Source organism: Capricornis sumatraensis, chromosome 3 (assembly GCF_032405125.1).
Source record: "Capricornis sumatraensis isolate serow.1 chromosome 3, serow.2, whole genome shotgun sequence".
NCBI lineage: Eukaryota > Metazoa > Chordata > Mammalia > Artiodactyla > Bovidae > Capricornis > Capricornis sumatraensis.
Genome location: NC_091071.1, coordinates 120,971,049 through 120,994,748, shown reverse-complemented (window position 1 = coordinate 120,994,748; position 23,700 = coordinate 120,971,049). Strand labels below are relative to the sequence as shown.

At 38.8% G+C, this 23,700-nt stretch overlaps 1 protein-coding gene across 2 annotated transcripts in view; it reads right to left on the bottom strand.

Moving 5' to 3' along the window:
• Positions 1-23,700, bottom strand: part of CNTNAP5 (contactin associated protein family member 5) — a 1,075,483-nt gene that overhangs the window by 424,577 nt on the left and 627,206 nt on the right. The gene's annotated exons all lie outside the window — the stretch shown is intronic.

Below are 23,700 nucleotides of genomic sequence, written 5' to 3'. Positions count from 1 at the left end.
CTTTTGGGTGACAGGTATAAATCTATTTTAAAATACTCATAAAATTTTAATAGATGCTACATGTTCAGTTAACATACAAGGAAACTCTATAATTATTAAAAGAGCCAATAACACCCTTAAAATGAGGCCTTAACTACCTGTATTGAAAATAGTATGATCATTTTGAAAAATATTTTCACTATACACTTTAAAAACTTTCTGAAACATTCATGTAATTTGACCCAGCAATCACACTCAGATGGCTCTTTCTTAAGGATGTATTTAAAACTATAAAAACTATATGTTCTAATTGTCATTACTCACAATGATGTTATGATGAATCCCTGTACTTTTCCTACATAAGATTTCTTAGGAAAGTTGTCATAATTAATATTAACAGGCTATCAAAAAGTCACTACAAATGAAATTAGCTGAAGAATTATAACAGACTGGGACTAAATTAAGTAAAAATTCAAGATATGAAGCACAGCCACAGTGAAATAAAACAAAGACTTTATATTGAAAAAATAACTAGAAGGATAAATGTTAAGTGCCATTTGGTTAACGGGAATGAAGGCAACATTCATTCCTTCTGGACAAAGACTCAGCTCAGCCATTTGTACATGTTGTCTGTAGGTAATTCTCTTCAACTCTTACATACATATTTTAAATTCTCTACACTGCAGCCACTGTTGCTATTAAAAAATGACCAACACGTTTTCAACATGTGTAATAAACAAAATTAAAAGTAAAAGCCATGATAAATACTGAAATGTTTGAAAACAATCTTTATGGGAAGAGTAAAGTCTCACGAATTTCACCAGGGACAGGACACAAATGATGAAATTACAGAAATGGTATAATACAACAAAAGGACTCATTATGGAGCGTCTAAGAATGTGGGGCAAGAAAAATTAAGATGACTTACCCTAAATGTCCTAAATAAGTACAAAAATTTCCAGCAATGATTATTTCAAAGCCCCAAAACTAATATCACTGCCTATGTTCAGACGTATTATTAGAAATTTTCTGCTCACTACAGGAAACACACAATTGTGCCAATAGGGCTTATGTTTGGGAAAAGCTTATTGATAACTCCATAGTATCCAGCCATGGCTTGGAAACAGGGAAAAAATGGGAGGGAATGGGATGCAATAATTTTGCTCTAGAACATGATCCAACCAATCAACAAATAAACCAAAAAACGGGCCCTTGCCTACTCCAAATTCACCCCTCCCTCTGGGTCCCATATACCCAGGTAGCTGGAAAAGAAAAGACAGTCTTGTTACTCAAGACTGGCACATGTTTCTGTCCCCAACTCCACTAACCTTGTGCTGTGGGGAATTTAAACTTGAAGCATCAATGCTTTTATGAACAAAATCCAAGCAAGAGCCTCTGCGTCTGGTTGTGCCCTGATGGAGAGCCTGAGAAGGCCTCCCTGCCTCCACAAAGTTTCTTTTGCATCCCAGAGCCTCCTCATTTCTGAACAATGCTGCTCTGCAGGGTGATTTTCTCTAGATCTGTCCCTTCTAAAACGCTCAAATTCTTACATGACATCTCTACAGCTGCTCCAACCCAGCCCATCCTACTCCACTCCCCCAATCACACACACATACACACACACACTCACACATAGAGTCAGCTTCTGTGAATGACAAATAATGGTATTACTGTTCCTCTCCCTCTGCCAACAAAAAGTTAATTGCTTTAAAGATTGAAAGCTGAGCAAAGCGAGGTCAGTAGATATTTATCCTATAGTTCTTCTGGTTTTGGCACCAAGAAAGTTTAGATCAGCCCCTTTTTTGATGATTGAAGCTAAAAGGAAAAAAACTCAGAAGTTCTCACTGGCCATGTTTTCAGCCATGAGAAGAAAGCTTATCTGCAGTGAAAGAAAGAGAGAGAAAAAATGCTGCATTTCAGAATGCAGAAGAAAAGAGAGGAGAGCATCCGGACAATGGTCATTAGTATATCCCTGCTGTTTCAAAGATTAGGCCGAATCCCTGACCTTTCTGAGGGCCTGGCTGCTTTAATCTAGCTTTGATTCTGTGAGACAACCCAAGATCTTTCTAGGAAAACCCCGATTTTAGTCAGGCTTCCTTAAGTTGGGACTTTCACATTTCCAACTAATAACCTTAACCTTTTATAAAACCACATCCTATAAATACCAACAGAAATAGAAACACATTTTTCCTTATAATTTTACACTTTAAATATTTTCAAAACTCAAGATTGCCAGGCTATCCTGCGTACGTAGAGAGATCTTATGGAAAACTAAGAACAACCTGGTTACTTTGAACTTATGCAAAAAGCCTCACACAGACTTTGTGTTTCTTGTGTGTGTGTGAGTGTGTGCAGATGTGTATGCTCAGTCGTGCCTCACTCTTTGCAACCCCACGGACTATAGCTCATCAGACTCCTCTGTCCATGGAATTTTCCAGGCAAGAATACTGGAGTTGGTTGCCATTTCCTTCTCCCAGGGATCTTCCCCACCCAGGGATCAAACGAACATCTCCTACTGCTGGCGGAGGTTCTTTACTCCTGTACTACATGAGAAGCCCCAGAGACTTCGTATTGCAGCATTAATAAACTCAATTTACCGACAAATATGTAGGCTAGAAATGCATTTGCTTATGATCACTCAAAATTGATGCGTTTCTGAGAGAGAAAGGAAAAAATCTAATACTCCTAGAACAAGCAAGAAAATGAATGAATAGTTACAGGGCTGCCTTTGAGCTTGGTTCATTTTGGTTCAACACACACTGTAATTAGAAAAACTCATTTGTAAAGTAGACATGCAAAATAAAAGATGTATAACCCCAATTTGCTTATTTAAAAAGGGCAGTTTTAGGAGTATAATTTCCTTGTTCTTTAATCAGTTCATTTTAACTGGTGTTTTGTTTCTTTTTCTCTCTACTTGGCATACACTGAGCACTTAAGACATGAACCCAGAAAGAGGTCAATGTGGAACTACAGATGTGAAAAGAACTCATTAAATGTGAGGACAGTTACAATCTTAGATGTTAGGTGCTGAATTCAAATTGCTAAGAGATAATCATTCTGAATAGCTACATTCTAAAATCTTAATGATATTTCATATATAGCTGAATCAGATGGATGTTTCCTTCCTGTAGTGTTCTATGTGTAACACAGCTTTCAGCATAAACACAACTGTTGATGTCATACTCTTTAGAAGTCCAAAGAAGCATCAAGATGTGTGCCAGCAAAGACTTGGAGGGCAAGACAGATACATCAGAAGCTGTGTGCCTCTTTATAGGAGAAAGTTGTACACAATATGAAGGGGGTTGAATGAAAGAGTTGATGGAAAGGCACAAAAGAGTTAGAAATATAAGAAGGAAAACACAATTTAACAGGGACAAAAGTTATATATGAGTTTTATATAAGAATGTATATTTTCCACCCAAATCAAAACTTCTTCCAAAAGAGAAGGATCGTTGCTAGTTGGGGCTGGAAACAAGGCAGATAAGAGATAAAGTTGGAGGAAGTGTTCATCCATAATGGCCCATGGACCTCATTAATGGTCCCATCCAGCCTTCAGTGGTATATGGTTCTGGCTTCACTGTTGGGCAGTGTGCTTTCTTGTTCACAGTGAGAAATGAAGGGGAAAAAAAGGTCTCCTTAATGATGCACAGCGGGGGAAATAGATAAACTGCTTCAAAGAAGAGCATATTTTACAGAATATTGAGAGATTGATCTACTTGAAGACGAGAGTCCTGTTTCAAGCATCCTGGCAAGCATATTTTCTGCAAAACACACTTCCTCTCCATTGGCATTGTGAAGAACAAAGGGTTCTCTGCCATTTTCCTTGAGAAAGATCACAGTGATTCTCTCCCCAACTTAGCTTACCCTGAAGCCAGGTACAGCTTTCTAGCTGGAGCAGATCACATCTCAGGGAAAGCATTAGGAAAGCAATGGGATTCAACATAGTTTCAGAAAAAGCAGTCAGTGTGCTTGCAGTTTAGAAAGTTTCACAGAATCAATATAAACTATTGGTTTCCCTTAAATAAAAATCAGATTACTGAGAATAATCATAGCAAATCTCTTGATTTTCCATGCCAAATTTATATTTTGAGTTTAGTCTTTAGTAACTTCCAATTTTTTATTTTGAGTTTTGTCTTCTCTTGTGAATTCCAGACCTGTAAATCCAGCTGTCTGCTTCATAGTTCCACTTGAGTGTCCATCAGATGTTTCAAACTGCATGTCCAAACCTGAATTTCTGATCTCTTACCTTGCTTTCTGACCTCAACTTCACTACCCACATTCTTTACTACCTGAGGAGGGCAACTCCACACTTACCATTGTTCAGACTTGCAAGCCCCACCCGCCTCCCACTTCCTTCATAGCCCACATCTCAGGGACAAGCACATATCTCTGATTCTGCTTTAAGACTCTATCCTGCATCTGACTACTTCTCATCACCTTCTGCTACCACTCTGGTCTGAGTCAACAGCATCTCTTGCCTAAACATCTGTGTTTATTAGCCAACTGGTCTACCAGCTCCATCTCTGATCCACTCAGCACATTCCCAATACAAGAGCAAGAGAGACCAGTTTAACATCTAAGGAAGATAGTATTGAAACCCTTCATGGGCTTTTTGTTTTTATCAAGATAAAAGCAACATTCTTAAATGACCATTTCCTGCTGATCTGTACTTCCATCACTTCTCCAAATTCATTCCTAATCTTTTCCCTTTTCTACATCTACCCCAACCACGCTGTCATCTTTGTTGTCCCTAAAGCACACAAAGCATCCTGCTTTGTCAGCGTCTTTGCACTGAGGTTCTCTTTGCCCAAAATGCTCTCCCTCACCTGTCCAGATTGACCACGATTCACCTCCTTCTTGTCTCTGTTTAAAAGGCACCTTCTCAAAGAAGTCCACAACAGTCACGCTACTTAAATTTGCATGATCCTGCAGTCCCACTGCTGGGCATTTATCTGAAGAAAATTTTAATTCAAAAAGATACATCCACTGCTATTCACTAAAAAAAGATTCTTTGCAGCACTATTTACAATAGACAAGAGGTGGAAGCAACTTAAATGTCCATTGATTAATGAATGGATACAGAAGATGTTATGTATGTACATACAATGGAGTATTACTCAGCAGTAAAAAAAGAATGAAATAATATCACTTGCAACGACATAGATGAACCTGGAGATTATAATACTAAGTGAAGTAAGCCAGATAGAGAAAGACAAATATCATATAATATTGCTTATATGTAGAATATTAAAGAGGATACAAAGGAACTTGTTTGCAAAGTATAAATTAACCCACAGATATAGAACACAAACTTATGGTGACTAAAGTGCAAAGGGGGGAATAAATTAAGAATTTGGTATTAACATATGCACACTACTATGTATAGCATAATTACACAACCAGGACCTATGCATAACATGAGGAATACCACTCAGTATTTTGTAATAGCCTATAAAGGAAAAGAGTCTTAAAAAATGAATATCAGTCAGTCAGTCAGTTCAGTCACTCAGTCATGTCTGACTGTTTGTGACCCCATGAATTGCAGCACGCCAGGCCTCCCTGTCCATCACCAATTCCTGGAGTTCACTCAGAATCACGTCCATCAAGTCATTGATGCCATCCAGCCATCTCTTCCTCTGTCGTCCCCTTCTCCTCCTGCCCCCAATCCCTTCCAGCATCAGAGTATTTTCCAATGTCAACTCTTCACATGAGGTGGCCAAAGTACTGGAGTTTCAGCTTTAGCATCATTCCTTCCAAAGAAATCCCAGGGTTGATCTCCTTCAGAATGGACTGGTTGGATCTCCTTGTAGTCCAAGGGACTCTCAAGAGTCTTCTCCAACACCACAGTTCAAAAGCATCAATTCTTCGGTGCTCAGCCTTCTTCACAGTCCAACTCTCACATCCATACATGACTACTAGAAAACCATAGCCTTGACTAGACGGACCTTAGTTGGCAAAATAATGTCTCTGCTTTTGAATATGCTATCTAGGTTGGTCATAACTGAATATAGATATATGTATAACTGAATCACTTTGCTATACACCTGAAGCTAACACAACATTGTAAATCAACTATACTTTAAGTTTATAAAAGTAAAATAAAATAAAGTTGCAACTCTCCTCCTCTCTGCAACACTAATTCCTTTTCGCAGTCATTCTCCTTTTTCATTCTTAGCACTTCTTAACTTCTAATTCAATATGAACTCTGCTTATTCATTACTCTTATGATTTGTTACTTGTGTACTTCACTGGTGATGAGTACTTCACTGATGATGTGTACTTCCCTATGGCTCAGACAGTAAAGAATCTACCTGCAATGCAGGAGACCCAGGTTTGATCCCTGGGTCAGAAAGATCCCTGGAGAAGGAAATGGCAACCCACTCCAGTATTCTCCCCCTGGAGAATCCCATTGAGAGAGGAGCCTGGCAGGCTACAGTCCATGGGGTCACAAAGAGTCAGACACTATCAGTGCTTTGTTACCTGCCTTCCCACAAAGGAATGTAACTTCCATGAAAGCATCAGTTATTGTCTATTTTGTTCACTGAGTACTTGATGTAGTAAACAGAATAACACCCAATAAGTGGCTGTTGACTGAATGAATCAACATATAGTCTAGGGGTGCAACAGCCAGCTAAAGCTTTCTTTATTTATCTCAACCTGTCCAGTTAATCATAGACCCTCTGACGTTTACTGTTAACTTCCTGACACTGAGCAGCACAATAAGAGCTGTCTGGAGTAGAGGGGAGACAAAGAGCTGCACCTTTTCTTTTTTTCAAATGGTGAGGAAATATTGAGACAAGCAAAGGGAGCCTTCTGTGCAGCCATAGGCAAGAAACAATTTAGAGGCAGAAGAGAGAAACAATGTACACAAGGGAAGAGGTAAGATGGACACCATGAATGGGATCCTTTTTGGTGGCCTTCAAGGATGCAAGTAAATTTTGCAATTCCTTTTTATTACTTGTATTTTGGAGTCCTGACAGTTCTATATCTGAAGCAGTTACTCAGATAATTTTCTGCAAATTGGTCGGAAGCATATGCTTTTTAAATGATGTGAAATGATGCAACTTAATGTTCCTTTAGGGGCTTCCCAGGTGGTGGTAGTGGTAAAGAACCCGCCTACCAAAGCAGGAGATCTAAGAGATGAGGGTTTGATCCCAGGTCCAGGAAGATCCCCTGGAGAAAGGAATGGCTACCCACTCTGGTAGTCTTGCCTGGAGAATTCCATGGACAGAGGAGTCTGGCAAGTTACAGTCCATTAAGTCGTAAAGAGTTGGACAAAACTGAGTGACTAACATACACAGTATTCCTTTGAGGACATATCTGGCATTCTTGATAAATCTGAGTATAATCTTTGATACACTTCATTGAGATTAAAAAGTCTACTTTGGAAATTCAATTTCCCTGTCTAGCTTTTGTTATCTTTAACCATATATTTTTTGAAGTGCAATGATCTTTAACCACTTTGTGACTAACCTAAGAAGGTTCAACCAAACATTTTTGGTTAGTCTACAAAATATTTTCACCAAGGGGCAATGTGGATTTGGCTTTCCTGAAGTCTTTCCCCTTGCCAATAAGCTTGAAAGGAAACTTCAATTCAAGCTTATAATCATATCTGAGATGCAGCTGTAAGGTATGTTTTTCTCTGTTTTATAGACAAAGAAAGTGAGACAAGTCCAAATAACTTGTCTACATGTGAAGTGATGGAACCATACCACTGGTCATGTAAGCCTGTATTCTCAAGCCCTGTGCAATCTTCCCACCATCAAATGCCATGTGATCCATCTCCTTAAAGTGAACTCGAAGCATGATCTTAGCACATTAATTCTGAGAGGGAAGGGAAAGGGGCTTCACATAATTTCCCATTGATCCTAGAAACTAGTTAGCAAACTTGGAACTGTCAGTTTAAAGTACTTAAAAGATATTTTGGGAACTTTCCTGGTGGTCAAGCAGTTCAGGATCTGCACCACTCCTGCAGGAGATATGGGTTCGATCTCATCAGAGAACTAAGATCCTGCATGCCATGTTGCCAACAAGAAAAGACAATTTCTTGAACTGAATAAAAATGAAAATACAACATATCAACTTTATTTTTTAATATAAATTTATTTTAATTGGAGGCTAATTACTTTACAATATTGTATTGGTTTTGCCATACATCAACATGAATCTGCCACAGTTATACACTATTTTTGGTGGGAGAAGAGGTATAGATGACCATGGGAAAATCAAGTATATGTTCATTATATAATTAGCACAATGATATATAATTTAATCTATAAATCTCATATAGTGGTAAAGGGTTGGGAAATGAGGTTTTGATTCTATTTCACTCTTTATTACTAATCTGTGAAATCTTTGAAATAATAGGTAAGAAGATATCCTCTGTCCCTGGTCTGCTCCTGTTTTTATTTTTATTTTTCAGATAATGAAAACTTTTTCTACATTTTCTATGTCTATGTGAGTTAATGCAATTGCTTCCAGACTTTGTCTGCTTTAGGAAGAAGGAGCTTATAAGTTATTAATTCAAGCCAGACAAAGCCTTTTAGCCTATTCAAAACTTCAAAATTGTACCCTTTTTATTTAACATAAATTTAAGAACTAAATAACCACAGTTGGTAAAGAACCTGCCGGCCAAAGCAGGAGATAAAAAAGACCTGGGTTCAGTCCCTGAGCTGGGATGATTCCCTGGAGTAGGAAACGGCAACACACTCCAGTATTCTTGCCTGGAAAATTCCATGGACAGAGGAGCCTGGCAGGCTACAGTGCATGGGGTCGCAGAGAGTCAGACACAACTGAGTATGAATGCACTAATCTTACAATATAGAAAAAATTCAGAGTCATCAAAGTCTTAAATAAAATAAAAAATTCAAGATTCATCTTTTGTCTTTACATATAAGAGTATGGGTTTCAGAGTCAGCCCACTAGCAATCCTATGGAGGCCTTGATTGAACGTAGGGGCCAGGGTATCCCAGAAGCATCAACAACAAGGATCATGCATGCATCTTCATCGCTTAGCATAAGCGCCTACTGTATACATAAAATTTCTAAACCCCGATGTTTGTGATCTCAGTTTCAACAAAAAGATAATCAAAACCTCAGTATTTATATTCTGGGGTGAAGAAGGAATATGATACTGAGAGAAAATTAAAAAATGATCCCAACACTGATCTTGGTCAGAAACTTCTACATGATTCATCTTTCTGGGAAGAAACTGACACTTTTGACTTTGAAAAGAATCTTAAGCATATTTATAGTGGATTTTAATAAGATTAAGAGCAATGTCAGTCTATTGTCACCCTTAAGATGAACCTTAACTAAGACCTTGAACAGTCTTGCATCAAGTCAAGGAGTTTCATAACATGTCTAACAAGGAATATTTAACTCTTCCTTTTTCATAAAATAGGGCCTGCCAAGAGTTGGGTATTTGAAATGATGTGTTTTTTTTTTTCCTCTTGTAACAAGATTATATTAAAACTTTGAAAAGATTTTGTTAATAACTATTTGGTATTTGTAATTTTTAAGAGAATTCAGCCTTTCTTCTTTCTTTTTTTTTTTTTTTTTTGCTTAGAAAAACACACATACCACGCTAGTAGAGTAATGCTCAAAATTCTCCAAGCCAGGCTTCAGCAATACATGAACAGTGAACTTCCTGATGTTCAAGCTGCTTTTAGAAAAGGCAGAGAAACCAGAGATCAAATTGCCAACATCCGCTGGATCATGGAAAAAGCAAGAGAGTTCCAGAAAAACATCTATTTCTGCTTTATTGACTATGCCAAAGCCTTTGACTGTGTGGATCACAATAAACTGTGGAAAATTCTGAAAGAGATGGGAATACCAGACCACCTGACCTGCCTCTTGAGAAACCTGTATGCAGATCAGGAAGCAACAGTTAGAACTGGACATGGAACAACAGACTGGTTCCAAAAAGGAAAAGGAGTACGTCAAGGCTGTATATTGTCACCCTGCTTATTTAACTTCTATACAGAGTACATCATGAGAAACGCTGGACTGGAAGAAACACCAGCTGGAATCAAGATTGCAGGGAGAAATATCAATAACCTCAGATATGCAAATGCCACCACCCTTATGGCTGAAAGTAAAGAGGAACTCAAAAGCCTCTTGATGAAAGTGAAAGAGGAGAGTGAAAAAGTTGGCTTAAAGCTCAACATTCAGAAAATGAAGATCATGGCATCCGGTCCCATCACTTCATGGGAAATAGATGGGGAAACAGTGGAAATGGAAACAGTGTCAGACTTTATTTTTGGGGGTTCCAAAATCACTGCAGATGGTGACTCCAGACGTGAAATTAAAAGACGCTTACTCCTTGGAAGGGAAGTTATGACCAACCTAGATAGCATGTTCAAAAGCAGAGACATTACTTTGCCGACTAAGGTCAGTCTAGTCAAGGCTATAGTTTTTCCAGTAGCCATGTACGGATGTGAGAGTTGGACTGTGAAGAAGGCTGAGTGCCGAAGAATTGATGCTTTTGAACTGTGGTGTTGGAGAAGACTCTTGAGAGTCCCTTGCACTGCAAATCCATTTGAAGGAGATAAGCCTTGGGATTTCTTTGTAAGGAATGATGTTAAAGCTGAAACTCCAGTACTTTGGCCACTTCATGCGAAGAGTTGACTCATTGGAAAATACTCTGATGCTGGAAGGGATTGGGGGCAGGAGGAGAAGGGGATGACAGAGGATGAGATGGCTGGATGGCATAACTGACTCTATGGACGTGAGTCTGAGTAAACTCGGGGAGTTGGTGATGGACAGCTCGGAGGCCTGGTGTGCTGCAATTCATGGAGTCGCAAAGAGTCGGATATGACTGAGCAACTGAACTGAACTGAATTTAGAGTTTAAAAGATTAAAAAAATGTGTAACTGATTTAGACGTTAAAATTTTTCCTTATTAAAACATTTCAGATAACTTAATTCATCAAAGTTAAATGTTCATGTTTCTGGATATTTAACTTTGATACATATTTGGTATTCTTTTTTAATGTCATAACTTGGAAAGTAAATAAAACATAAATGCAGTTTATAATATTTGAAAGTATTTAAATGACTAATCCATGAATGGCATTAAGCAGTATTCAAACTCCTTTAGACCTGATTACTAATACTTGCTAAACCATACATAGAATACAATTTTATAAGCTGAATTAAAAAAATTAAAGAACAGAATTTTGAATCTGTAATTTTGAAAAATTGAATATCAATCTTTGAAACCAAAACTAAATCTTGTGAACCATCTGACCTGTATACAAAACTCATCGTTTGTGAGCATCACAATGCTTTCATCAGCAGCTGTATTGACTTCCATTCAGATCTTAGATTCCCTCTTCACCCTGCTCTTCCATCAGGCTCTGCACAATGCTCAGAGCATCGCCGAGGGTGGCTTCCATTTGCCGAGCCTGAAGCATGAATTCTGTCTCTAATCCCCCTGCTTCTGTGTCTTTTTTTGTCACTTTAGTATTTTTTGGTGAAAATAACACATTTTAGGTTCAATCTGCAAGACAAACTTTCCTCCCAAATGCCTTAAACTCCCCCAAAGTACATTTAAATGAATCTGCATCTATAAAACCAGCCAACCTTGCATTTTATTTTTTCTTAATGTACCAGTGGTATAGGAAGAGCATTACTTTCTTTTACTTGCATTTTTAAAAATATTAGAGGGCCATTCATTTTGTATTTTGGTTATATTTTCAGGATATTTCTTCTCATTTTATATGTTACCCCTACATAGCCTTGGTCAGTCTTTCCCTGTTATGTTCCTTGCTGTTCATGTAATGTGCAAGGACAATTGCTATTAATATAGTGGCATTTCCAGACCTTAAATTATATATTGCTTCAACCTACAAACTCTAGTTCTTGGAATAATGTCCCAGAAATGATTTTTTACATGCACAAAGATATATGTAAATTTATTTTTAACAATTAGCAAAAAGGAACTAAAGAGTCTCTTGATGAAGGTGAAAGAGGAGAGTAAAAAAGCTGGCTTAAAACTCAACATTCAAAAATTAAGATCATGTCATCCAGTCCCATCACATCATGGCAAATACATGGGGGAAAATTGGAAACAGTGACAGATTTTATTTTCTTGGGATCCAAAAATCACTGTGGATGGTGACTGCAGCCATGAAATAAAAAGACCCTTGCTCATTTGAAGAAAAGGTATGACAAACCTAGACAGCATATTAAAAAGTAGAGACATCACTTTGCTGATGAAGGTGCATATAGTCAAAGCTATGGTTTTTCCAGTAGTCATGTACAGATGAGAGAGTTGGACTGTAAAGAAGGCTAAGCACAGAAGAATCGATTCAAACTGGGATGTTGGAGAAGACTCTTGAGAGTCCCCTGGACAGCAAGGAGATCAAATCATTGAATCCTAAAGGAAATGAACCCTGAGTGTTCATTGGAAGGACTGATGCTGAAGCTGAAACTCCAATACTTTGGCCATCTGATGTGAAGAGCCGACTCATTGGGAAAAAACCTCATGCTGGGAAAGATTGAAGGCAGCAGAAGAAGGGGACAACAGAGGATGAAATGGTTGTATGGCATCACCAATTCAATGGATATGAGTTTGAGCAAGCTCTGGGAAATAGTGAAGGACAGGGAAACCTGGCATGCTGTAGTCCATGGTGTCACAAAGAGTCAAACATGACTAAGCAACTGAATAAAAACAGCAACAACTCCATTGTTTTGGGAATGTTTACATAAACAACAGTACATCCACACTAGGCATGCTATGAAGGATTTAAATATGCATCCCTATATGTAAGTATATTAGAAAGTTTGTCATGCATAATATAGTATGAAGTACAAGACAAGACATTGCAGGGTAACTTGTATAGTGTCTGCTATGATTATACTTGTTGTTGTTGTATAGAGGAAAAAAAAAAAAAAACTCTGGAAGGAAATAGACAAAATTAAAAATTTTTTAATAGTGATTAATTGTGGGAATTAAGGTACCATCTCACTGTTTATATATTTCTGGGAGTGATCAAGCTTTATACAATGAAACTAGAGAAACATATGACTGGGCTGCTATTCATATTCTATTTTGCTATTAGATAAGAGAAAAGAGAAACTCATTCTACTTGGAAAATGGTCACTAGGAAGAAGCAGTTAAGCTTTCCCAACTCACAGTCTTAGTCCAGGGGTGCTACTCTGCTGGACCAGAGAAAATATCTAGGTGAAAGTTTTCTTATATACATAAAGCTACAGAAGTTCAAGTAGGTTCCAGCTAACCAACTTGTGCAGAGCAGGCATTCACAACCATGTCTTAATAGATCATTCTCCACTTCCTTTATTCAATTCTGGAAATAAAATTCAGTGGGTGAATCCTTTGCTCCTTTGGAACAAAACCTATCTGGTAATACACTCCTAATGATCACCATTCATTATGATCCTCTATCAATCTATGAATATTTTAAATCACTTGTAAAAATTTAAAGAAAATGGTCTTTGTATAAGAAAATAAGCCCAATGGTTAGCTGTATATGCTGAATGTTTGCCTTTCTACAGCAGTTATTTAGATATATGTAATGTTTAGAAATAGGCGTGCTCCCTTAAAGAATTTCCCAACTTGAATGAATCTAAAGAAAATTCCTGTTAAAAGATAAGTTGATGTAAAATATACTCAGTATATTTTTATAAACACCTATAGAAATATTTTTCTCACTATTAAATTTCTCTCTTCTCCATTTCCCATAATAGACTGAAATGAGTAGAACATCCATCGACAGGCCTCTGAAACTCCCAAATGGTCAGATAAACGGTTATCTATAAATGAGTCTGAATGTATTTATGCTCCATGGAGTTACTGTCCTTTTTAAGAATTCTCATCCATCCTTTATCAGTTGAAGGTCAGTTTCAATTTCTATACGCTTTCCTTAGAGACAAAGGAAAAAAAAAAAAATTTCAATAGTCCTCAAAATGCAAGCTGACTAATGTAAGCCTTTTAATGAAGCTCATACATTAAAAATCAGCTAGGTTGCCTTCTTTCCTTTGTCTGTTTGCTTTAATTAGCAACCAACTGCATTGATCTTGTTTTGGTCAGATAGCTTTTCTGAAAGCTTTTGAAACCTATTTCTGTGCCTCTCCATTTTAACAATTACCATAATCCCATTTTACCCCCACAGTTGGATTTTCATTATAATTGAATTTTGTTGTAATTACAGCAGATGCAGACATTAAGGAATTAAGAGAATAGAAAGGAAAGTGTCAGAAGTCAGTTTTCTAAATTTTCCATGGTCTAGTTCACAGCAGGGAGTTAATTGCCAATGGTTTCTGAAAAAGATCCCTAGATAATGGACAAAGCAATGATGGTCAAGTAAGTTTGCAATGCACATCAGTGATCCCAGGAGTACTGCTGATCAAGACAGCCAGGCACACTACACTTCTCCTCCTTGCACTAGACTTTGATTACCAATGAATAGAAAAATGGGAAGGACCTCCCTTTACTCTCCTGTAAACCTCAAGCTTTTGACCAAGAGAGGCTCAGTTCAGTTCAGTTGAGTTCAGTCGCTCAGTCGTGTCTGACTCTTTGCAACCCCATGAGTCACAGCACGCCAGGCCTCCCTGTCCATCACCAACTCCTGGAGTTCACGCAAACTCATGTCCATCGAGTTGGTGATGCCATCCCCATCTCATCCTCTGTTGTCCCCTTATCTTCCTGCCCCCAATCCTTCCCAGCATCAGGGTCTTTTCCAATGAGTCAACTCTTCACATGAGGTGGCCAAAATATTGGAGTTTCAGCTTCAGCATCAGTCCCTCCAATGAACACCCAGGACTGATCCCCTTTAGGATGGACTAGTTGGCTCTCCTTGCAGTTTAAGGGACTCTCAAGAGTCTTCAACACCACAGTTCAAAAGCATCAATTCTTTGGTGCTCAGCTCAGCTGTCCTCAAAACCCATTCTTCAAAGACAGCACATTCCAAACCAGAAAGAATTTACCAGTGAGCCATTCCAATCCTTGTTATTATGAGAAGCATACAGAGGCCAGGAATCTAACAGCAAATAATTGCTACCTGGTTACCTTAGAAGCAAAGATACATACTCCCTTTCTCCAAGTAACAAAGTAATATATATTTTTTTTAATTCACAGGGAAGAAAACTTCTTATTTGCCTGATGTGTGTCATTTTGACTAAAGAACATGAAATCAAATTTCTCTAATCAATCCATTTGTCTCCATAGCATAGAAGTATGTCCTTGAAATGGAAACAGCACACTATTTACAGATGGGCTCTGCCTTTCATGGGATTGAGAAATCTGCTTTGGTTTTTCTACCTCATTACCACTTAGGTAAAAGGTTTTGTGTGCCTTGCAGGAGAATGATTTTGTTTAACATCATTTAGAGGGTACCTCAATTATTATGTTCTGTCTATATATAAAATGCAAACAGTAGAGCTCTCCATTTTACTAAAATTGTTTTATTCTTAAATTTTAGGACATCATTCAAATCCCAATATGAATGGAAACAATGTTATCATTTGTTTAAGGGGTTCTTAAAATTTATTTAAAATATAAACTCTGATATAGTAGGTCTGGGGTAGAACCTAAGCTTCTGCATTTATAATGAGCTCCCTAGAGATGGCAAGGCTGCTGATCTTCACACTGCTGGGAATAACAAGGCTCTAAACCTGCCTCTGGAGAAATCTGTATGCAGGTCAGGAAGCAACAGTTAGAACTGGACATGGAACAACAGACTGCTTCCAAATAGGAAAAGGAGTACGTCAAGGCTGTATATTGTCACCCTGCTTATTTAACTTCTATTCAGAGAACATCATGAGAAACGCTGGACTGGAAGAAACACAAGCTGGAATCAAGATTGCCAGGAGAAATATCAATAACCTCAGATATACAGATGCCACCACCCTTATGGCAGAAAGTGAAGAGGAACTAAAAAGCCTCTTGATGAAAGTGAAAGAGGAGAGTGAAAAAGTTGACTTAAAGCTCAACATTCAGAAAACGAAGATCATGGCATCCGGTCCCATCACTTCATGGGAAATAGATGAGGAAACAGTGGAAACAGTGTCAGACTTTATTTTGGGGGGCTCCAAAATCACTGCAGATGGTGACTGCAGCCATGAAATTAAAAGACGCTTACTCCTTGGAAGAAAAGTTATGACCAACCTAGATAGTATATTCAAAAGCAGAGACATTACTTTGCCTACTAAGGTCCGTCTAGTCAAGGCTATGGTTTTTCCTGTTGTCATGTATGGATGTGAGAGTTGGACTGTGAAGAAGGCTGAGCGCCGAAGAATTGATGCTTTTGAACTGTGGTGTTGGAGAAGAGTCTTGAGAGTCCCTTGGACTGCAAGGAGATCCAACCAGTCCATTCTGAAGGAGATCAACCTTGGGATTTCCTTGGAAGGAATGATGCTAAAGCAGAAACTCAGTACTTTGGCCACCTCATGCGAAGAGTTGACTCACTGGAAAAGACTCTGATGCTGGGAGGGACTGGAGGCAGGAGGAGAAGAGGACGACAGAGGATGAGATGGCTGGATGGCATCACTGACTCGATGGACATGTGTTTGGGTGGACTCCAGGAGTTGGTGATGGACAGGGAGGCCTGGCTTGCTGCAGTTCATGGGGTCGTGGGGAGTTGGACACAACTGAGTGACTGAACTGAACTAAAATTCCTCAGGGAGATTGTGAGGGACAAGGAGAGGCCTGGCATGATGCAGTCCACAGGGTGGCAAAGAGTTGGACGTGACTGGGTGAATAACAACAGCCCCTTGTTTTAGGTAACCATCCTGCAAAGATGATTCAGGGTGTGGCAAATGGTGGTCGCCACCACACATCCTTTTATTTTGTAAATTTAACCTTTTTTAAAATTTTATACTAAAATATTACAGCTTTCCAATATGTCATGTATCAGATTTTAACACACTGCACAAGCAATATGCTAGTTTTGGTACCAGGTTACTCCTGGAGATTTAACTGTGAATCATCTTCTTCCCCTGTGTGATCACGACACTAAGTCTATGCTAGTGTTACTGGGCTTCCCTGGTGGCTGAATGGTAAAGAATCCACCTGGCAATGCAGGAGACATGGGTTCAATCGCTGGTGTGGAAAGATTTCACATGCTGTGGAACAACTAAGCCTGTCACCACAACTACTGAAGCCCCTGTTCCACAACAAGAGAATCCACTGCAATGAGAATCCCATGCATGGCAGCTAGAGAGTAGCCCCTGATCTCTGCAACAAGAGAAAAGCCTATGATGCAACAAAGACCTAGCACAATCAAAAATATAAGTAAATAAGTAAATTTTTAAAAAATATTATCCTACTATTATCGACGGAGAAGGATGTGGCACTGCACCAGCCAAATCTCTTCTAGTCTGCACAGACCCATGCACACTATTCAGCCACCCCAGTGGCTGAGGGGGGGAGGGAGTACACTGCTACACTTAAAACTCATTTAAATCCACTTTAACCCAACTACGCTCAGGAACATTTACTTGCCACATGCTTTTTCCCTGAGTAATAATGGAGCAAGAACAAGTGAATAGATGAATGTGACATCAAAATAACTCCATATCGTAGTAGGGATGAAAAATCTAATGCCATATTAGATCTGTTCCTGTTGCCTGTGCATAGTCAGGCTGGCTCTGCACCTTTTGTAAAAGAATGTTGCCTATAGCCTGAAATAACACATGACCGCTTGTTGTCAAGGCTCTGATCTTTAAGAGTCCATTCATACAGAGATAAAAAAGTTACAGAATAGAGAATAACACAATCTTGATGGAAGTTTACAGGAACATTGTAATCTGATCTATGTGGACAGCTGCAAGAGCAAAGGATTCCAACACCAAGAATTTTGCAACAACTAATCATACCCGATGCTGGGAGGGATTGGGGGCAGGAGGAGAAGGGGACGACAGAGGATGAGATGACTAGATGGCATCACTGACTCGATGGATGTGAGTCTGAGTGAACTCCGGGAGTTGGTGATGGACAGGGAGGTCTGGCGTGCTGTGATTCATGGGGTCGCAAAGAGTCAGACACGACTGAGCGACTGAACTGAACTGAACTGAACCTTGCCTTTAAAAGTGCTTCACTGAAACCACTCAGTGAGTTTGGGCTTTGGGGTGCACCGGCTGCCCAACTCCTCCTATGGCCTTGCAATAAACATTTCTATGCTCCAGATTCCAGTATTTTGGTTTGCTTTTCCCTGTGTGTGTAAGGCACACAAACTTCCATTTGGTGACAATACTATAGAAAGTAATGACACTGACTAGACATTTACCTGACTTATGTATTTGCAAGGAATATACATATTTCTCAAATAAACATATTTCTCAAATTTGAAATAAAAGGGTACACCTACTCTTAACACTTCTGGATAAGTCTTAAAGAAAAATACCTGCTGTTACAAGCAAGGTGTTCAACACTTGTATCAATTGGCAACTACTTTCTTGTGTGAATCAAGGTTTTCTAAATATTTAACAACCAAAACAGAAAAGCCACATAAAAAGAGTGCCAAGGATAACATCGGACTAACATCTATGACTCTTGGGTCTAAGTGTTCCTATGTTTTCATAGACCAAGTTTAGAAATATTTAACTTGATCCTCAAATATTGTTTTCATATGTTATAAGTAGCCTTACAATTTTACTTGGTGGAGTAAAAGGATTTCACTGTCAGAAAAAAGAAAGGAAAAAAGCACTCATATAATACATGCAAGAAGGACACAGGATTTAATTGGGTTCATCAATCACCACTCAGATTTTGTCATCCAGTCTCCTCCAAGGCTATATTTTCCAGTGGAGACCAGTACTGTCCAAGAGAGCCCTCAAGGCTGTGGTCATTGCCATGGCCTCCAGATCCCAAGAATAGTGTTACCAGACATGACACAAGTATGGCCTGCATTATCCAGGATGCTGAGCCATGCAGACATGTTTATAAGGGCCTCCTTTTTCTGCTCTAAAAGTCATCTAATTCATAATAGGGCTTCCCTGGTGGCTCAGATGGTAAAGCATCTGCCTGCAATGCAGGAGACCTGGGTTTGATCCCTGGGTCGGGAAGATCCCCTGGAGAAGGAAATGGCAACCCACTCCAATACGCTTGCCTGGAAAATTCCATGGACAGAGGAGCCTTGTAGGCTACAGTCAATGGGGTCACAAAGAGTCGGACATGACTGAGAAACTTCACTTCACAATTCATAATGCCTATCATTATGGAAAAGGGTTTTGAGTCCCAGGAATCCTGGATACATACCGAATACCTACATGAAACAAGGCATTCAAATTACTCTACAGAAAAATAAGCAAAAGATGAGAATAATCACTTTATAAAAAAGAAAAGCATCAATATACTTATGAAACTTAACCTCCTCAGTGGCTGAAGAAATGCCAAGTAAAATAAGAATGACTTTGTAAACAAAGAAACAAACAAACAAAATCATTCAATCCAATGAAACTTGAGTTGATGTTTGAGAACCAGAGACTTAGGAAGTCCATGTGCTCTCTCATTCCTGAGCACAGAGACTTCACTGTAATGGACTGAGGATTTTTCTGGGATTATCCTCCTGTGTCCAAGTTAAGTTCTAGTGTGGATTCCTCCACAGAGGTGAGAGGGTGCCCTCAAATAACCCGTACTTCAGATTAGAGAGACCTAAGTTAAAATCTCCGTTGAGTAACTTTCGCGCTGGCTTAATGCTTGAAATTATTTATGACTCTGAGTTTTAATTTCCTCTTTAATCAAATCAAGACTAAAACAATCTTAAATCATTCAGAGAAGGAAATAAGTTCTTGTAGGATGTGAATAAGTATGAATGCATTATTATTTCCATGTACACTTGCAGGTAGTTTGTGACACAGATCCAGACTGTTTTTTTCTTTTCTCTTTTTGCAGCAGATACTTTTTCCCCAGTTCATGGAGAGAGAGCTTTGGTCTGAATATTGCTTAACTCAGTTTGCTACTCATCCTGTCTGTGCAAAGCTGGCATTTCCATTCTCTTGTTAACCTCAGGAGCTGCTAAGAAATGTCACACTTCATCTTTGCTCATATAAGTTTCAACCGTGTCTTGGCCATTTAGCAACAAACCTGGCTTCTTTGAGAGAAATGAGCAGCCACCACTCTGCTTTGGGTTCGGATTTGCCTCCAGGGCTTGAGAAGTAAAGCAGCAGAGACCTGAACCACACTTTGTGGCCACGCACTTCCTCATAATAAAACCACTGCTGGCCAACTCACTGATGTCCAAAGTTGAAGCTCTTGATTTCGACTACAGCCACTCTTCATTGGCCGCTGATTTTGTGTCTGTTCTAGGAACAGGCTCTGAATTCAATTTGAGCTAATATTCTACGACATTTGTACATGATGATTTCGAAACCAACAACAACAACAAAAAATGCTATATCCTTCTTTCCAAAATGATATTCTTTTCCTTTTCAACTTGTTTAGATTTTTTTACTGTTAGACTTAAAAGTGTGTAAAATGTCTTCTGTCTTATACTAATGAGAATGGTAGTTAGGAATATTCAAAATCCAAAGTTAAAAATCCATGCCACAGTATAACACTTAAGTATTCATCAATTGAATTTTTATCCAGTTGGACTAAATGACATATTGGCATTCAGTCTAAGATGACTGAGGCCACCTCTCATTATTGTGTTTCAATTTTTCTTGCATGGCTAAGAAAAAAGTTGGAAGTCACTTTACTTTCACTCCCTCCTCCTGCTATGGCAGAGACCACCACGCATCCACTATAATCTTTCTCTGCAGAACCTGAATGCTGCCTCGGAATCACCTGGAATACTGTCCGAAGTATTAACCTTGGTAACATCATGGAGGGTACCAAAACTACAGCCTATTCTCCATCTCCAGGGTTTTAGGAAACAAATTCTACATTGTGTTTATTCCCTTTTCTTCATAAATTTTCTCTGAAAACTTTATACATATGAAATAGCTTTAATCTGAGTACCTTTTAAAAAATTTTTTTTTAATTGAAGTATACTTGATTTACAATGTTGTCTTAGTTTTAGATGTGCAGCAATCTAAATAGTTGTTGTTCTTGTTCAGTTGCTCAGTCATGTTCAATTCTTTGGGACCCCATGGACTGCAGCATGCAGGCTTCCCTGCCCTTCACCATCTCCTGGAGCTTGCTCAAACTCATGCCCATTGAGTCAGTGATGCCATCCAATCATCTCAGCTTCTGTCACCCCCTTCTCTTCTTGTCTTCTATCTTTCCCAGGATCAGGGTCTTTTCTAATGAGTCAGCTCTTCGCATTATGTGCCCAAAGTATTGGAGCTACAGCTTCAGCATATTCCAATAAATATCCAAGGTTGATTTCATTTATGATTGACTAGTGTGGTCTCCTTGCAGTCCAAGGGACTCTCAAGAGTCTTTTCCAACACCACAGTTCAAAAGCATCAATTCTTCAGCGCTCAGCCTTCTTTATGGTTCAACTCTCACATCCATATATGACTACTGGAAAAACCATAGCTTTGACTAATTGGACCTTTGTCAGCAAAGTTGTCTCTGCTCTTTAATATGCTCTGTAGGTGGGTCATAGCGTTCCTTCCAAGGAGCAACCATCTTTTAATTTCATGGTTGCAGTCACCATCTGTGTGATTTTGGAGCCCAAAACAACAAGGTCTGTCCCTGCTCCATTGTTTCCACATCTATTTGCCATGAAGTGATGGGACTGGATGCCCATGATCTTAGGTTTTTGAATGCTGACTTTTAAGCCAGGTTTTTCACTCTCCTCTTTCACCTTCATCGAGAGGGCTTTAGTTCCTCTTCACTTTCTGCCATAAGGGTGGTGTCATCTGCATATCTGAGATTATTTATATTTTTCCCGGCAATCTTTTCCAGCCTGTGCTTCATCCAGTTCAGCATTTCACATGATGTACTCTGCATATAAGTTAAATAAGCAGAGTGACAATATACAGCCTTGACATACTCCTTTCCCAATCTGGAACCAGTCCATTGTTTCATATCTGGTTCTAACTGTTGCTTCTTGACCTGCATATAGATTTCTCAGGAGGCAGGAAAGGTGGTCTGGTATTCACATATCTTTAAGAATCTTCCAGTTTGTTATAATCCACATGGTCAAAGGCTTTGGCCTAGTCAATGAAGGAGAAGTAGATGTTTTTCTGGAATTCTCTTTCTTTTTTTATGATCCATTGGATGTTGGCAATTTGATCTTTCATTCTTCTGCCTTTTCTCAAACCAGATTTTATATCTGGAAGTTCTCAGTTCATGTGCTTTTGAAGCCTAGCTTGAAGGATTTTGAACATGACCTTGCTAGCATGTGAAATGAGTGCAATTGTGTGGTAATTTGAACATTCTTTGGCAGTATCTTTTGTTGGCACTGAAATGAAAGCTGACCTTTTCCATCCTGTGGCCACTGCTGAGTTTTCCATATTTTCTGGCATATTTAGTGCAGCACCTTAACAGCATCGTCTTTTAGGATTTGAAATAGCTTAGCTGGAATTCCATTTCCTCCACTAGCTTTTTTCATACTGATGCTTCCTAAGGCCCACACTCCAGGACGTCTGGCTCTAAGTGAGTGATCCAGGATAACCATATGATTGTGGTTATCCAGGCCATTAAGATCTTTTTTCTATAGTTCTTCTGTGTATTTTTGCCACCTCTTCCTATTATCTTCTGCTTCTGTTAGGTCTGTACTGTTTCTGTCCTTTATTGTGCTCATCTTTTAAATATGTATTTTATTCTCCCTTACAGGTTACAACAAAACATTCATCACAGTTCCATAGTTCCATGTGCTTTACAATACATCCTCATTGTTTATCTATTTTATACATAATAACATATTTTTTGTCATTCTCAAGCTCCTAATTTATCCCTTCTCCTCCACACACAAGAATTACCTTCATAAGTGAATGTTTGTTTTGTTGAGAAAAAGGGAAAAAGAAAGCTATTGTTTGTGATGACTCTCTAGTTCTCTGTAATGCTAGCTTTTGAAGACACTTTGTCTATACCACTGACTGCCTCCTGGTGTTTAACTATGATTTTATTGTAGCCCAGGACAACATTCCAAACGTGTGCTATGTGGCTAGTCTGTGGAAAGCAGGATCTCACAGTCAAGTATATTTGTAAAATTGTGAACTGCTTCTCAGCATGTCCCTTCTTGCACAGTTTATAAATGTATGCATACACACACACACACTTTCCCACACATGCACACACACATATGCTGAGAAGTCCTGCAGTAATGAAACCCATTTAACTTCACTCACTCGAGCATTTCTCAAACTTATTTGAACAAAGAAGTCATTTTCTGTAGAACACCATTAACATGAGGCAGAACTAGGAATCTTGTTCCCCACTGTGTAGAAAAAATTTCAGTGAGACTATATTCTGATGAACTCAATAAGGACACTTCTCAGTTTAATCTGCTGACTCAATATTTCTGAAAGCCAGATCCAGAGGCATCCCGGAGTGTTTGAGAAGCTGTGTAAATTCCAAATCTTCATCTCAAATGTACTTAACAAAATCACTGGGGTTGTAGGTTTCAGAAATCAGCATCTTAAAACTGTTTCCCAAGTGATATTTATTCATTCTAAAAGTTGAAGTCCAGTAAGGTTGGCGTCAAATCTTAAGGTATGTTTCAACCCAATGGTACCACTGAAAAGTGTGCTATGTTAAAATCTGCAGTCTGCTATCTGTCTTTCCTTGAAGGCATCTGTGTGAGTACAAAGACTCAGGTGAAGTCAACTATGGCTACAAGCATCCCATTAGGTGACTTTGACC